Below are 17,594 nucleotides of genomic sequence, written 5' to 3' on the forward strand. Positions count from 1 at the left end.
GTGTTCTATGCAATAGTGTTTAGTGTTTATTTAAATGAATGATAAATGAATTAATGAAAAGATTAGTGATAAGACCCATGGTTTAATCTATTTAATCCTCTCTAGGTTATGGTTTTCTAATCCATAAAATGAATGATTCTGTATGGATATTATTTAAGTTCCAGTCAATTTGAAACCCCTTGAAATATATTTATGTCTTACTAGTTTGAATATAAGAAAAGGAGAATACAACACCAATTACTTTTTCATTCATACCCCTAAGACTTTCATATGCACAGATTTCGGTTTTTCTCTCCCTTTTTATCTCTTCAGGTAATTTTTAGTACTGATATCTGTAACTGTGTCTCTAAAACATTCTGGATCTGTGGTTATTTTCTATTTTGTGTTTTAATCACAAAGTTTAAATATAAAGGTACTAAGAGAACATCTAATCAAACCTAATCACTGAGCAAAACAATTAATTGAGTCTCAGATAAAATAAGTGTTTTCTGCCTCTGTAAGTAACCTCTTGCTAAACGCAGAAGGTAATAGAATAGAAAGGCTACTAAAGGTGACAGTACTATTAAGATATTTGAAGTTTCATTACTCTCTTCACCTCTCATGCTCACTGATCTATCAGAACAGAAATATTCAGACCAGAAAAGATTTATATAGTAACTGTTTGTGACAGTCTTGAGGGTATAAATATGTCAATCTATGTAAAACATTTAAAACCAGTTATAGTTTCTCCCACCCCAACACTAGTATTTCCACAATAAAATCAAACAGTATATTTTCTAATTGTCTCTTCTTTAGAATATTATTTTCTCAATGCCACTCTCAGGGTATCAAAGGCCCCATATATTTACAACTAATTCCCACAGTGAAGTTGTAATTATACAGTGCTGTGATTTTATACATGTGTGTATGTATATACACTCATGTATAAAAGTGTAGTTTTTAGTGTAAAAACTGTTTCATTTTCCCAGCACAAATAATAACTCTCTTCCTTGAGCCATAGATTTTTATAGTTAATATATCTATTTATCTTTGTTTCTCTCATTTCTATAAGAGGAAGCAAATAGAAATGTACACTTTGTTAAAGCTAACCTGAGCCCCTGCCCTATACCCTTCAACATTAAATCATTTTCCAAAACAAACTGATTTTACTTAAATCCCTCCATGATTAACTGAATAATCTTTTTTAGGGTTCATTCATAAACGAGGAAAAGTATCTATTTCAGTTGTCCAGTAACTACGATATTAGGAAACTGCGTCGTGAGATTCCAGATAGGAATAATTGGATAGGCAGCTGTTTCCTGTGAAATGGAAAAGCACAACAGAGGTACACTGATAATACTGGTGGCAGATAATTAAATTGTTCAATTTATGTTCATTTAGAATGTTGCCTATCTTTAATATCATCTGACAGTGCTTTTAGTTGTGTCACATACTAATTGAGAGTGGTTGCTGAAAAATAAAAGCTGACAAAACGTCTTCTTAGTTTAATAAACAGTATTATGTGTAAGGGGAATGAAGACAGAAGGGTAGAGGAAAATGAAAGGATGCATTCGGTCTCTCATTTTATATATATTCTGTACATGAAGTGAAGTGAAATCGCTCAGTCGTGTCTGACTCTTTGCGACCCCATGGACTGTAGCCTACCAGGCTTCTCCATCCATGGGATTTTCCAGGCAAGGGTACTAGTGTGGGTAGCCATTTCCTTCTCCAGGGGATTTTCCTGACCCAGGAATCGAACCCGGGTCTCCTGCATTGCAGACAGACGCTTTACCCTCTGAGCCACCAGGGAAGTATATTTTGTATATAATTCTAATATTTCTGATTTTTACCCTAGGAAGGAAATAAAAACAGAATGGGACTAGCTTTTTGTTTTTGTAGTTCAGATATTTTTCTTAATATTCTAATTTTAAAAGTTATTGTATGATATTCACAGGACTTCTATTTCTAAGAAATGTTCTAGGAGTGTGCGTTTTCCTTTTGTCCTGCCTCTGTGTCAGATTATAGCTAAAAGAGAGAAGAAGAGATGAATTTTGAAGAACAGAAACAAGAGATTCAAATATATAAATTACTGTGCGCTCATTAATATCATAAAATTAAAAAATATTTTCATACTTTGAAATAGTTAACCATGCTTTATTATTCAAACTCAACTGTCCTTGGGTTTAAACTTGGCTCTTATTAATAAAATAAGTCCCTTGGAAAGTTATGTTAATGCTTTAAGTCAGTAGTATATTAAGTATATTATGGTAATGTTCCACATTGATAGAGAGGCACCAACTTGCCTACAGGCATGCAGATGGTGAGTAGAGCCTAGTTTTGTCTCAGGTATTCTTGCTCCAAGTCTGTGCCCCCATTATAACAATGTGCTGCCTCTCACATTGCAGAAATATTTAACATTACAACTCTGGTTATGCTGCCATTAATTCCTTTCACATGAACTTATCTTGAGTTCTGCATGTGTTTGTGGCTCTAAACTTGTCATTTCTGTATTTTAATATATACCTTTGGGAACTCTGAAGAAATAAAAAAAATTAGAAGTTCAGATGTTCAGCCATCTTGCTGCTCCCTAATCATCTATAATAGGGGAGAGGGATGTTGCTGAACATTAAATATAATCAATTGATTCCATCTTATTAATTATCAAATTTATAACTGCACCTTAAAAACAACACTCAAAACGTATTTTCCATATTGAATAAATGTATCCTCTATTTAGAAAATTACCCGAGTGAAATATGTACACAAAATTATACTGAGTCAAAATTAATATAGTTCTTTGAACATGGAGGCTTAGAGATAGTAGTTCATTAGGAAAATAATGCAATTATTTGTAGTAGCATTAAGATGGATATTAAAAATTATGTTTCTATTCCTGTGAAAAATATCTCCTGGAACTTTAATTATGAAAGTAGATAAATTCTATTCTAATATAATTTAGAGATATAGCCCCTTGAAAAATACATCCATTGATGTTCTATGGCAAAAAAAAATTAACACATAAATCAATATTGAAACAAGACAGAGAACACTATTCCCTAAAGAAATAACACCAAGAGAATATATGTTTGAAATCTTTCTGTAAGTGATTAAATTGCCTCTTTGGAATTTTTATTGAGAAATAATAAAAAAAAGTAAAATAGTTAAGGAATGGCTTAAAAGGATAAATAATATTGTGTGGAAAGTTATTCATAAACAGCTAGTTTTTTAATAATTTATTCATAGCTTCCATATTTCTTTTATATATGATAATGTGTGTAAAATGTGTCATATCTAGTTGAGACTCAATCAAGTTAGCTTTAGCAGTTGATTGTTTCATCATTTTTAGAGTCCTCTACTGTTCTTATTTAAAATAACAAGTTTTTAAAATCACTGTTTATTTTGCCTCCTGGAAGTCAGTTCATTCAAAGCTGCTAATTGATTGGTCTATTTTGGTTGTTAAAGTTGCAAAGAGACATTTTACAGTTTCACTATGAAAACAGCATATTCTTTTCCAGAATATCAAAGTATTTATTTTTCTAACAATTTCTAAAAGCACCCCATAAAAGATAGCTATCTAAATTATTTTGAGACATTATATACACACTGTTATTAGAAACATAGTTCTTATTACAATAATTTTGATGTTACTATTCTGACATTATTCTGCTGTTCTATACAATCCCTAGGTTTTCAGAAAAAAAAAAATTCAAATACTAGGTCAAAATTGACCTAGAAATATATTTACAGGAAAGTGAGTTTGAATATAGCTAAATTTCAATCAGACAAGCTATAGAAATAAGATAATTAGATTCCTCCTCCTTCCTATCCGCTTCAGCAATTATGAAGGCATGGTCCTTATTTTCAGTTATGATGTATCCACTTGACAATCTGCATTATTATAATTCACTCGGTCATTACTCATCTTCATTTGTTTATTAGCACAATGTTGGCTACTTAAGAACAGGAGGGATTCCTGAGATTTGTAGAGCTTCTTTCCCACCTACTTTCTTGCTTCCTTAAGATGTTTTATGTTAAATTGTGAGCTGGCAGCTGCATGTTTGAGCATGAACTCCTTGGTTTACAGTGAAATAGCATATACGTTGGGATAATATTGATTCGGAAATGAGATAACAGGAGTCCTGTTGGTTTGACTTTGATATAAATTACAGCTCCTGTAACCTTCAGTTCATCCCACATTTGTGAGGTACCTGCCTATATTTTCTCAGGATAGATGAGAAAACTTATTTGGACTCTAAAGGAAAAATAAAAATACTAAGTTTAGTAAATGCTATTTTTCTACAATAGGAGCATGAACATGTTCTTAGTAAAACTACACTCTACATACAATACCAGGAAACTTCCTTGCTCACTGCTCCAATAAATTCTCTAAAGCCTAAGATTATTAATTCTTGTTGTCAGGACAATGACTGAGGAAAATATTTTTAAAAAAAAGAGAGAGAGAGATAAAAAGAAAGAAATTCGTTTTCATGCTTTTCTCTGGGGATTGGGAATAATAGTACTGATTTTGCACATCTTTATGGGATTTAACACATTGTACCTAGAAAAGTAACTGGTAGATATTTTAGGTGATTAGCAAAATGAGTGACAAAGACCTTCTTGGAATCCCACATCCATCCCAATCATCCTTCCCTTTCATTGCTCCATTGTAGACACTAAAGACAGAAACTATTCACCTTTCCAACCGCTACAGATCTAGTCATGTGATTATTTTCTGGTAAGTGAAGCATAAGCAAAATATGCTCAAATGGTTTCTAGGAAACCTTTTTGTTTCCTGATAAAACAGATGGACATCACTGCTTCTCTTCTCCCTTGGTGCTCTGAATGACATGTAATACTTGCTACTGCAGGAGCCATTTTCTGAATTAGAGGAAAGCAAAGAAAGCCAGAGAGGACTTGTGTTGATATGTGAGGTAGACAAACAATGTACCGCCCATTACCCCCTTCAAGGAAGAACTGACTGCTAGGTGTAGAGAGTGGAACCAGCAGTGTGTGCTGCTAAGTCGCTTCAGTCACTTCTGATTCTTTGTGACCCCATGGACTGCAGTCCACCAGGCTCCTCTGCCCATGGGATGCTCCAGGAAAGAATACTGGAGTGGGTTGCCATGCCCTCCTCCAGGGGATCTTCCCAATGCAGGGATTGAACCCATGTCTCTTATGTCTCCTGCATTGGCAGGCAGGTTCTTGATCATTAGTGTCACCTGGGAAGCCCCAGAATCAGTAGACAGCAACCAAACATCAATTTTTCAGGGCCTAATTCAGCTTCTGAGAGCCACCTGGCTCAGGTCACACTCTTCCAGTGACAGAGTGAGATGGAGTTCACAAACTAAGACAAATCCAGCTGTTCCAGGCCAACACAAGACCCTTTGCTAGGCAGTGTTCTGTGAGAATGGCTGAGATTTTCTTGGGCACACATTTCAGGCTTTATCTGCCCAATCCTGCTTGCTCCCACTTTTCCCCTTAGGTGTTCATCTCCACATCGTAAAATGTGGGGATTTTATAACCCAAATTTCATCTCAAACTCTGCTCCAGAGAACTCAGCTTTCAGTAATGAAAACAATGATACTCATCTACTTGTAGATATTTTTCATGTGAGAAAACAATTTATTCAAATCACAGTTACAAAGTTCACTGTTACCTGCTATCAAACATTCCTCATTGTTAGAAGATACTTCCAGAATTTCCTTAAGTATTTTTCTTTCATTCTCACAATAAATAGTAGTATTTATAAAATCTTATAAACTGTACTAAGGAGGAACATCAAATATAATTCGATCTAAAGTCTTTATCTTACTAATAAGAAATCTGAGGTATAGGAATATGGATGAAAATTGCAGTAGATAGAAGTCAAAAGGCCAAGAAGGTGGCCACGTTAAATGATTTATTTAGTGATCTTTTTTTTCCCGTAGTATAATGAGGCTCCTTCATTGCTTCCCCATATTTTACACTATGATCTAGAGGAGATGTTCTCAAGTGTGGTCTTTAAATTAGCAGGGCCAGCATCACAGGGAAACTTGTTAGAGAGTGAAGTAAGCCAGAAAGAAAAACAACAATACAGTATACTAATGCATATATATGGAACTTGAAAGATGGTAACGATAACCCTATATGCGAGACAGAATAAGAGACACAGATGCATGGAACAATTTTATGGACTCTGAGGGAGAAGGTGAGGGTGGGACGTTCTGGGAGAATAGCATTGAAACATGTATATTATCATATGTGAAAGAGAACACCATTCCATGTTCGATGCATGTGACAAGGGCTCAGGGCCGGGGCAATGGGATGACCCAGAGGGATGGGATGGGGAGGGAGGTGGGTGGGGGGTCCAGGAAGGGGAACACATGTAAACCCATGGCTGATTCATGTCAATGTATGGCAAAAACTATTACAATATTGTAAAGTAATTAGCCCCCAACTAAAATAAATAAATTTATTAAAAAAAAAAAAAAAAAAAGAAATTAAAGGCAAATTTGGGAAGTCCTTCTTTGAATATATTGAACTAAAAATTCTATCAGGGAGTAAGTGAAGCTCAGTAATCTGTGTTTTAATAAGAGTTTATTGGACAAAGAGAAGTTTGAAACAAGTCAATATTTCTAGCAAAAGGCTTGTGCTTGTATCAGTAAGGGTTCTCCAGAGAAACAAAACCGATTAGGGGTGTGTGTGTATGTGTGTATGAGAGAGAGAGGAGGGAAGGGGAGGGAGAGAGATACAAAAAGATATTGAGAAAGAAAAAGAGATTGACTCCTAGAAGAAAACATAGGCAAAACACTCTCTGACATAAATCACAGCAGGATCCTCTATGACCTATGCCCCATCTCCCAGAGTAATGGAAATAAAAGCAAAAATAAACAAATGGGACCTAATTAAACTTGAAAGCTTTTGCACAACAAAGAAAACTATAAGCAAGGTGAAAAGACAGCCCTCAGACTGGGAGAAAATAATAGCAAATGAAGCAACTGACAAGAATTAATATCAAAAATACACAAGCAGCTCATGCAGCTCAATACCAGAAAAATAAACGACCCAATAAAAAAATGGGCCAAAGAACTAAACAGACATTTCTCCAAAAAAGACACACAGATGGCTGACAAACACATGAAAAGATGCTCAACATCACTCATTATCAGAGAAATGCAACTCAAAACCACAATGAGGTACCATTTCACACCAGTCAGAATGGCTGCTATCAGAAAGTCTACAAACAATAAATGCTAGAGAGGGTATGGAGAAAAGGGAACCCTCTTACATTGTTGCTGGGAATGCAAACTAGTACAGCCACTATGGAGAACAGTATGGAGATTCCTTAAAAAACTGAAACTAGAACTACCATATGACCCAGCAATCCCACTGCTGGGCATACACACCAAGGAAACCAGAATTGAAAGAGACACGTGTACCCCAATGTTCATCACAGCACTGTTTACAATAGTTAGGACATGGAAGCAACCTAGATGTCCATTGGCAGACGAACGGATAAGAAAGCTGTTGTAAGTATACACAATGGAATATTACTAAGCTACTAAAAAGAACACATTTGAATCAGTTCTAATGAGGTGGATGAAACTGGAGCCTATTAAATAGAGTGAAGTAAGTCAGAAAGAAAAACACCAATACAATATATTAATGCATATATATGGAATTTAGAAAGATGATAACAATGACCCTATATGCAAGACAGCAAAAGAGACAGAGATAAAAAGAACAGACTTTTGGACTCGGTGGGAGAAGCAAGGGTGGGATGATTTGAGAGAATCGCATCGAAACATGTATATTACCATATGTGAGACAGATCACTAGTCCAAGTTCGATGCATGGAACAGGACACTCAAAGTCAGTGCACTGGGACGACCTTGAGGGATGGGATGGGGAGGGAGGTGGGAGGGGGGTTCAGGATGGGGACACATGTACACCCATGGCTGATTCATGTCAATGTATGGCAAAAACCACTACAATATTTAAAGTAATTAGCCTTCAATTGAAATAAATAAATTAATTTAAAAAAAAGAAGGAAGCAAACCTCAATACAAAGCCCAGTTTCTAGAATGTAATACTACTCTTTTCTTTTGATTTAATTAATTTTTGTGGTTAGTTTCTATTTATGGTATGTGATCTTGGTCTTTAAATAAAAGTTAAACAGACTCAAGACAAATATTAAGGTAAGAGCTGTACAGAAGGGATGTTAATATGGTAAAAATTGTGAGGGTGAGATACTGAGTAAAATAAACTCTAAATGCTCTCCAGATTAAAAAAAAGAGAGAGAGAGAGAGGGAGATTGAGAAATTTGTTTTAAGGAATTGGGTCAGGTAAAGCCCAGCAAATCTAAAATCTGCAGAGCAGGCTGGAGAGCCAGGGAAGAGCTGATACTTCAGTTCAAGACCAAAGGCAGTCAGGAGGCAAAACTCTTCCTCAGAGATCTGTCTGATTTGCTTTTTAAAAAATGTAATTTAGTTGATTTAAATTGTTGTGTTTGCTGTACAGCAAAGTGAATCATTTATACATACACACACACACATATCCACTCTTTTTAGATTCTTTTCCCAAAGACATGTATAACACAGGGAACTTTGCACAGTCTGTTTTCTTTCAGTGTCTTTGGTTGCTAGTACACGGCTCACTCACATCATTGAGAATAACCTACTGAATTAAAAAATACCTTCATCTAAAAATAGGTTCATAGCATCTAAAAAAATATCTTTATGGCAATATCCAGACTAGTGTTTGACCAAATATCTTGTTACTGGCATCTAACCAAATGGACATAAAATTAACCATCACAGGACCCTTTGTTTGAATGAATGAAACATATAGAAATTTGTAAAATCAAAACAGTTCAAACGTTGAAGAAGGATGAATTTTTGGAACTTTTATATACTATCAATTTCTATCACTAAAGGATCTTGAATACTCTGCAAAGATGTGCTGATGCACCATTTTAAAACTACAGAAAAATCTGGATAATGGGGCAAATTCCAGCTTTCAGACAACAACTAAGGTAAGAAAGTATTGCCAAACAAGGTCCTGAAGACCTTTCCTATACTCTATATTTTTAGAAATGTATAATTTGTCACTTGGCTAAATATGTGGCAAATTCCTGCTTATCAAATGCTTCCCTCTAATAAGAGCATGTTTCTTAATTATAGCAATTTATTAAATATAGCAATTGGCCACATACTTTTGTAGGGTTCTCAACTAGGTTTTGCATTGACAAATTTTTTTTTTCTTTTTTCTTTTATTTTTTTTTTGTCTTCTTTTGCACTGACAAATTTTTAGGAAACCTCAATACAAAAAAGAATAGCAAAGGTAAATTTTCACACAATCCACATGTAAATTTTTCAGATTTCAAATAAATGAGGCAATAATCAGTAAAATTTTAATACAATAGCATGGCATTTCTTAACATTATGGAAAATGCTGAAGTTATAAACCTTTAAGTTAAATCAAGCACTCCAGGCACAGGAATCAGTCACTGTGGGATTAAATAGTAATAGTTTCTGAAATGAAACCCACTGGTACTAGAATTTGAAAATCATCTGTTTTGTCTAAATCTGTACAAAAGCAGCAACAAAATATCTGAGAGCATTCATACAAAAAAGGAAATTATTTTTTCCTAATCAAGAGCTTTTAAATGCATCTTACATGTGAATTCAAAGCACTGTAGAGATTAATTAAGAATTAAAAAATAGGTTTGATTGCATTCTTTTGAAACATTTTAATGAAGTAGTAATTGCTGTGTATAGTTTTTTTTAACTCAAGAGTAGTTTGAAGCTTATTAGATAATGAAGCTAAATTCTGCCATATTCTTTCTTATATTTCCTATAATTGAGATGAGATAATCTGATTTTTTCTAAAAGTAATGTCCAGATTAACTTTTTACATTATCTCTAAGGACAATACATGGTAAGTGCTCTTTCCTTTTATTACAGGTGAAAGAGCAGAAATTCAAACATCCCATATGGTGTTAAGGTCAAACAACTAGTAAGAGAAGGCTGGATTTTAAATCAGGTTTACTAAGAGTGTTTCTGGAACTGGTTCTCTTAAGTGCCAGTAACAGGACTATACAAATCAAAGTCTCCTACCTGGGCAACAAAGGAGACATGGAAAGAAGAAATAGTCTCAAAAAGAGATGAAAAGGGTTAGATCAAGATAGCCAACTGAACATATCTGTCCACCTCACATTCACCTCATATTTCCTTGGAATAAGAGAAAATAAAAATTTAAAGAATGAGATTACAGGAACTCCATTTTCAATCTAACAAGGTGAAGAAACTTGCAAATCCATTCCTCAGTGAAATAAGCAAAGCTAAGGATAACCATAAAACTTAAAAAAAAAAAAAATCTCTAGAAATCGTTCTAAGGACATATAGCAAATGGAAACAAAAATTGTTCAAGGATAAAGTGAGTTTTTACTTTTCTCAGTAAAAACAGTGAGAGACAAGGCATTTGAGTTACAATCCTCTGCTTTTCTCCACCCACCAAACTCAGCTTGAGGAAAGTTCCACTATAGGCAGGTGTCGCCTAAGAGGATGGGGTTCCCTTTTCCTTCAGCTCCCAATCAAGTGTTACCGTATTTCACGGAGGTACCAGTTCAGTTCAATTCAGTCACTCAGTCGTGTCCGACTCTTTGTGACCCCATGAACCGCAGCACGCCAGGCCTCCCTGTCCATCACCAACTCCCTGAGTCCACCCAAACCCATGTCCATCGAGTCGGCGATGCCATCCAGCCATCTAATCCTCTGTTGTCCCCTTCTCCTCCTGCCCTCAATCTTTCCCAGCATCAGGGTCTTTTCCAATGAGTCAGCTCTTCGCATGAGGTGGCCAAAGTATTGGAGTTTCAGCTTCAACATCAGTCCTTTCAATGAACACCCAGGACTGATCTCCTTTAGGATGGACTGGTTGGATCTCCTTGCAGTCCAAGGGACGTATAAGCCATCATTATTCCTCATTTACTGCAATTCCGAGGTAAAATGACTAATTCCTGGTGAATGCCAGCTAATAGTTGACAGAAGCACTGCCCCATGTGCAGCATGCTGAGGCTACTGAGGCCCCTTTGGCCCTAAACCTAGCTCCTCCTTACAGCAGAGATTCCATTCTGCAAGAGGCAAGCCAAGAAAACTAGAGAGTACTGTCTCACTCAGAGCCCAGGGTAGTGGCTCAGAGATGTCCCAGGTAAAGAGTCAGTCCATTAAGAAGAGAGCTCTGAAGCTTTTATCTAAAGGAGTTACTTTAGGTTCTTTATTTGAAATGAGTTCAAGCCAAAGGGTGCTCTCAAAAATAACAGTTTCTCTTAATTAAGAGTGACAAGCTAAACCACTGGCCATCTAATTTTTCAGTGACAAGCATGGAAAGAAACAGCTGAAAAGAGTCTTCCTGGGGAGAGAAAAAAAACCTTAAAGTTTGGTCTCAAAAATTATCACTGTCCAAATTAACTGGACTAGATTGCCAAGCAGTTTATGCTGTAGGGTGATGCTAAAAATGATAATCAATTAGTGATTAATAAAGCCTTATGAGCAGGGTGTAATACCAAAAGAAGCAGATGGCTTATCAGAAAGATCAGAGAAAGACAGTCAAAGAGAGCCCTGGTAAAAATCACTATTATTCTAGGCATGGGCCACATCCCCAATGTTATGTCCTCAAAGGACTGACACCAAAGTCTTAAAGGTGCAAGGAAAATACTATACCAAGGAGCCTAATCAAGTCACAAAACAAATATGAATACTAACAACCACCAGAACAGCCCCAGAGAGTAGGGAGGACAACAATCATCCAGAATTGCTACAATGTATTATGTAAAATGGCTAGTATTTAACAAAATAAATAATGAGACATGCAACACATAAACCAGATACAGGAAAAAAAAAAAAGCCTGTGAAAGGAACCAGATAGATTCAACAGATACCACCAAAAATGATTAGAACTGATGGGAATTAGATAAAGGAATTCAGTAAAGTTGCAGGATACAAAATTAACACAAAAAAATAGGTTGTGTTTCTATATACCTATAAAGAACTACCAGAAAGAGAAATTTAGAAAAAAACAATCTCACTTACATCAAAAAGACTTAAAATGACTAGGAATCTTAGGAGGTGAAAGACCTATACTCTGAAAACAGTAAGACACTGATGAAAGGAACTGAAAGCAATACAAACAAATGGAGAAGTATGTCATGCTCATGGATTTGAAAAATTAACATTTTTAAAATGACCATACTCTCCAAGGCAATCTACAGATTCAGTGTAATCCTTACCAAAATATAAATGCATTCTTCACTGAACTAGAATAATTCTAAAATTTGTATGGAAACACAAAATATCCCAAATAGCCAAAACAATTTTAGGAAACAATGATAAAACTGGAGATATCATATGCCCTTATTTCAAACTATAAAACAAAGATATTAGTAATCAAAACGTTATGATACTGGCAAGAAAAAAAAAAAAGAACAGACACTTATATCAATGGAACAGAATGGGGAGCCAAGAAATAAACCCACATGTTGTTGTTCAGTCGCTAAGCCGTGTCACTTAGTGACTGAAAAACACCTAAAATCAATTGGTCTATGACAAGGGAGGCAAGAGTATACAAAAGCAGAAAACAAAGTCTCTTCAATGGTGTTAGAAAAACTGAGTAGAAACATGCAAAAGAATCAAACTGAACAACTTTCCCACAGCATATACCAAAAAAAAAAAAAAAAAAAACTCAAAATATATTAAAGACTTAAAAGCTAAGACCTAAAACCATAAAACGCCTATAAGAAAACATAAGCAGCATACACTTTAACTTCAGTTTGTTTTGCCTATGTCTCCTCATGGAAGAGAAACAAAATTAAAACATTAAATAAACAAATGAGGCTACATCAAACGAAAAAGTTTTTGCACAGTAAAGAAAACTATCAACAAAACAAAAAGGCAGCCTACTAATTGATAGAAGACATTTGTAAGCAATATATCTGATAAGGGATTAATATCCAAAATACACAAGAAATTATATAAGTAAACATCAAAAAAAAAAAAATAACCCAATTTAAAAATAGGCAGAGAACTGAATAGGCATTTTTCCAAAGACATATAGATGACAAAGAGGCACATGAAAAGATGCTTAACATAATGAGTCACCAGGGAAATGCACATCAAAACCACAATGAGATACCATCCTCAACTTTCAGGATGACTATTATCAAAAAAGACAAGTGTTGGTGAGGATGTAGAGAAAGGAAACTCTTGTGTACTCTTGGCTGCAATGTAAACTGGTGCAGACACTATGGAAAACAGTATGGAGGTTCCTTAAAAATTTTAAAAATAGAACTACCATACCCAGCATATCCAGCAAATCTACTTCTAGGTATTTTTATGAAAAACAAACAAACAACACAACAACAAAAAAACTCTAATTCAAAAAGATATATGCACCCCTATGTTCACTGAAACATTACTGATAATAGCCAAGATATGGAAACAGCCTAAGTGTCCACTGATAAATAAAGATGAATAGATAATAGATAATAGTGCATGAATGCTCAGTTGTATTCAACTCTTTGCAACCCTATGAACTGTAGCCTGCCAGGCTTCTCTGTCCATGGGATTTTCCAGGCAAGAATACCACTGCTGCTGCTAAGTTGCTTCAGTCATGTCCGACTCTGTCCGACCCCATAGATGGCACCCCACCAGGCTCCCCCATCCCTGGGATTCTCCAGGCAAGAACACTGGAGTGGGTTGCCATTTAGTGGGTTGCTATTTCCTTCTCCAGGGGATATTCCTGGCCCAGGGATCAAACCCCTGTTTCCTCTGTCTCCTGCATTTCAGACAGATTCTTTACCCACTGAGCCATCAGGGAAGGCCTCTACTCCAGGGAATTTTCCCAATCAGAGACTGAACCTACATCTTCTGTGCATCTCCAGCATTGCAGGCAGATTCTTTACTGCTGAGCCACCAGGGAAGCCATATATACATATCTATCTATCTGATTATCTGTCTATCTATCAACACACACAAACACACAATACAAGGTATATTACTCAACCAAAAAAAACCCAAATTCTGTCATTTGCAACATCATGGATGCATCTAGAGGGTATTATGCTAAGTGAAATAAATCAAAGACAAATACCATACAATCTCATCTATGTGCAGACCCTAAAAACAAATGAACAAACATAACAAGACAGAAACAGACTCACAGATACAGAGGACAAAAGGTGGCAAGAGGTTGCCAGAGGGGAAAGGATCAGAGAGATTAGTGAAATAGATGAGGGGAAATTAAGAGGTACAATCTTCCAGTTAAAAAATAAATAAGTCATCAGGGTGAGATGTACATCATAGGATATACAGCCAATGATATTGTAATAACACTGTATGGTAACAGATGGTAACTGGACTTACAGTGATCATACTGTAATGTAGAAAAAAGTGGGAATGACTGTATTGCACATTTGGAACTAACATAGTGTTACAAGTCAATTATATCTGCATAAAAAAATAAAGAGAGATCCCTGGTGGTCCAGTGGTTGAGACTCCATGCTTCCACTCCAGGGAGCATGGATTGGGTTTGATCCATGGTTGCGGAAATCTACTGCATGGCCAAACAAACAAAAAAAGAAATGCAGCTGGATATATAACATTTTGGCAAAATTTGGATTTTTAAAATAATTTTAAAGTAATTACTATATTACTTTGAACTATAAATTCCAAACTGGGCAAGATTTCAAACTATTTGTTCATTAATTCATTCACATATTCATATGGTATGAAGGGTATAAAGTTATACTTAATGAGATTCTTGCTTCATAAGAGTTTTGAAATAAGCTATGCACAGAGCTAATCTCATTGTGGTAACAGCTACATTCTGTGTCAGACTATGTGTTATAGAAAGTTTCTATTCTAATTCATAATCTATTTATAACTTTTAATAATATTAGAGTATTATTCAGAGTAACAAAAGAATGTCATATAAGGGATTTCAAAATAATTGAAGCAGGCATTTTTTTTTCCTCAAAGACTTATAAGCATCTTTGCTTCATTATTTTACTTCACAATTTCAACAGTGTTATTAAAGAATATCAGTACTTCAATTAACTATTACTGTCCATATTCATATTGTGATGTTCTCTATACAAGGTCTAACTGCAATCAAGTGTGGTTCTGCACATAGGCCATAGCTAAAGAAACAAAGTACATATATAAAACTTTGCCACACCAAATTTAAGAGATATACAACCATGAGAACCAAAGTGGGTGAGAGAATTAGCTGCAACAGCAATTAATTATTGAGTAAATTGAATCTCAATTTTGTTCCAATGAAATACTTACAAACAATGCACATTATTTGTTTCCTTCCCATTTTCCTTTAGAAATGCACATATATTTATTGCTAAGTCAAAGACTTACTCAAACTACATTTAGATGTTCAAAGAAAATGCAATTAATTTTGTGTGTTACTGATACAAATTTCTTTATAGTTCCACATTTTTCAGTTTAGTGGGAAATAAAAAAGTATAAATGTTAGTCCAGTTGGGTAAGCATTGGGAATGGAATTATTTAGAGTTATTTTTGGTAAATGCTTAACCTCTTTAAATAAAAATGCTCAGAGGTCTACCCTGCTCCTTCCCAAGGTGGAAGGGATCTGGTAACCATGCATAAATGTGCTGTGCTCTAAATGACCTTTAGGACTTCCCAGGTGGAGCAGTGGTAAAGAATCCACCTGCCAATGCAGGAGACCCAAGAGATGTAGGTTCGATCTCTGGATTGGGAAGATCCCATTGGAGGAGGAAATGGCAACCCACTCCAGTATCCTTGCCTAGAAAATCCTATGAACAGAAGAGCCCAGTGGGCCACAGTCCATGGGGTCGCAAAGAGTCAGACACGACTGAGCGCACACACACATTTTCTTCATTTCAAATAACCTTTGGATTTTGCCTAGGGGTGGCGGGTATGGGTTCCTCGATAAACTGTCAAAAGTAACTATGGCTGGCATCTGGAAGTCTGTGGCTGGTCCTGGGAAATGCCCTGAAGTCTGGCTGTGAGGACCATGGGTCCAGCCCTAGCAGGCAAGCAGGCAGCCCACTGCGAATCCTTTATATAAGAAGACTTTGAAAATTATGTGCCGTCTGAAAAAAATTCCCAGCTTGAAACTATAAAAATTTATAGAAACATGCCTAAAACATAAACAAGTTGTATGAAGAATGATCCTAAACCAGACAGGAATGTACTCACCATGCAGGTGAAAAATTAGAACATTTCTAACAGCCTGGAAGCCACTTTTCACCCCTACAAACATCTTCCTTTTCCAACTCCTAGAAGTAACCACTACCAGGACCATTGTGGCAGTTCATTTATTGTTTTCCTGAACAGATATAACATCAAAGTATACATTCCTAAACAATCTAATTTATAGCTTAGTGTCTTGCTGTATCTCACTGTTCACTGAACACAGGGTAAGCAAGGTGAGAGCGGGCACACCGGAAGAAAAGGAACTGGAGACACGTTTATTCTCGCCTGACTGGCACAGCAGCCAGAGCAGCAGACACGCTGCATTCTCTCCTGTCCTAGTTGACCCATTGACCCAGCTGAGACACAGCCATAAGGTCGCAGCAAGGGCTTTTCAGGTGGAGCTTATACGTATTTACAGAGCAAAAGTGGCCCCTGACTGAGCGGGTACGTCGTGCGTGATATACATTCACTGCGCTGTAAGTGATCTCAGCTGTTACATAACCATGTATTTAGGAAACGTGGCGGCGGAGAGCCTGACCACACCATCTTGGCTAATTTGTTCTTTGTCTACACTAAGCTTTTATTACCTTTAACTTTTTTTGGAAATCATAAGACAACACTTCTGTTATGCTTCTTGCTCTTAATTATTATTTCAAAATCCATCCACCTTTGTCACACACACCTCTGTGTTTTTTTTTTCAAACTGGATTATATCCTATTCTGTGAACATATCAAATAAAACTCTTAAGTAAATTGTATTTTTCATGTTTGAACATATAAAATTCAATTTTAACTGTGGATGGGCTTTTTTTTCCTCTCTCTCTCAATTTTGTGTCATTAAAAACATCACTGCTAGAAGTTCTTTTTAATTACAATATGGTACACCTATGCACCAAGGCTACAGTTGATGGGGTAGCAAAGAGTTGGAGAGTACTGAGCACACACACACTTTTCCAAAGTAGTTGTGTCAGGCTATACTCCTACTAGAGGCTATGAATGTTTCGGGAAGTTCCAAAGAGGCACGACAGAGCATGAGACAACAGTTGTTAGATTTCATAAATAAATGAATATCCACATTCCCGCCGCGGACCAACAGAGAGGGCTGTCTATAAAACATGCTATACATAACATATATAATACAAATGTAAATAGAGAAGCATATAAATACACTTACATACATACGTCTCTGCAGAGTCTCTCAGCCCAGGCCGCTCTCACATCTGCATTCCGCGCTGGCCTTGGAGCTTCCTGCAGCCGACGCGGTACGCTGGGGTGCGGGATGCTCGCAGCACTAGGACGTGCGTCTGCTTGACGTGGGGACTTGCAGGTGCTGCCGCGTGTAAAGAGCCTGACGTCAACCCGCATGCGCAGTGGCTATGCTGTCGCGCAACA

General features: G+C 36.3%; 1 long non-coding RNA gene across 1 annotated transcript in view; it reads right to left on the reverse strand.

The window, feature by feature from the left end:
* The window catches only part of LOC145547177 (uncharacterized), a 30,547-nt gene extending 13,039 nt beyond the window's left edge, over positions 1 to 17,508 (reverse strand). Inside the window, exon 1 of the long non-coding RNA XR_014083625.1 lies at positions 17,377 to 17,508. This is a non-coding gene — a long non-coding RNA (uncharacterized LOC145547177). The remainder of the gene's footprint in view (positions 1 to 17,376) is intronic.
* Positions 17,509 to 17,594: the final 86 nt, after the last annotated feature.

The sequence above is a fragment of the Giraffa tippelskirchi genome, chromosome 1 (assembly GCF_054371585.1).
Source record: "Giraffa tippelskirchi isolate mGirTip1 chromosome 1, T2T-mGirTip1v1.2.pri, whole genome shotgun sequence".
Lineage (NCBI taxonomy): Eukaryota > Metazoa > Chordata > Mammalia > Artiodactyla > Giraffidae > Giraffa > Giraffa tippelskirchi.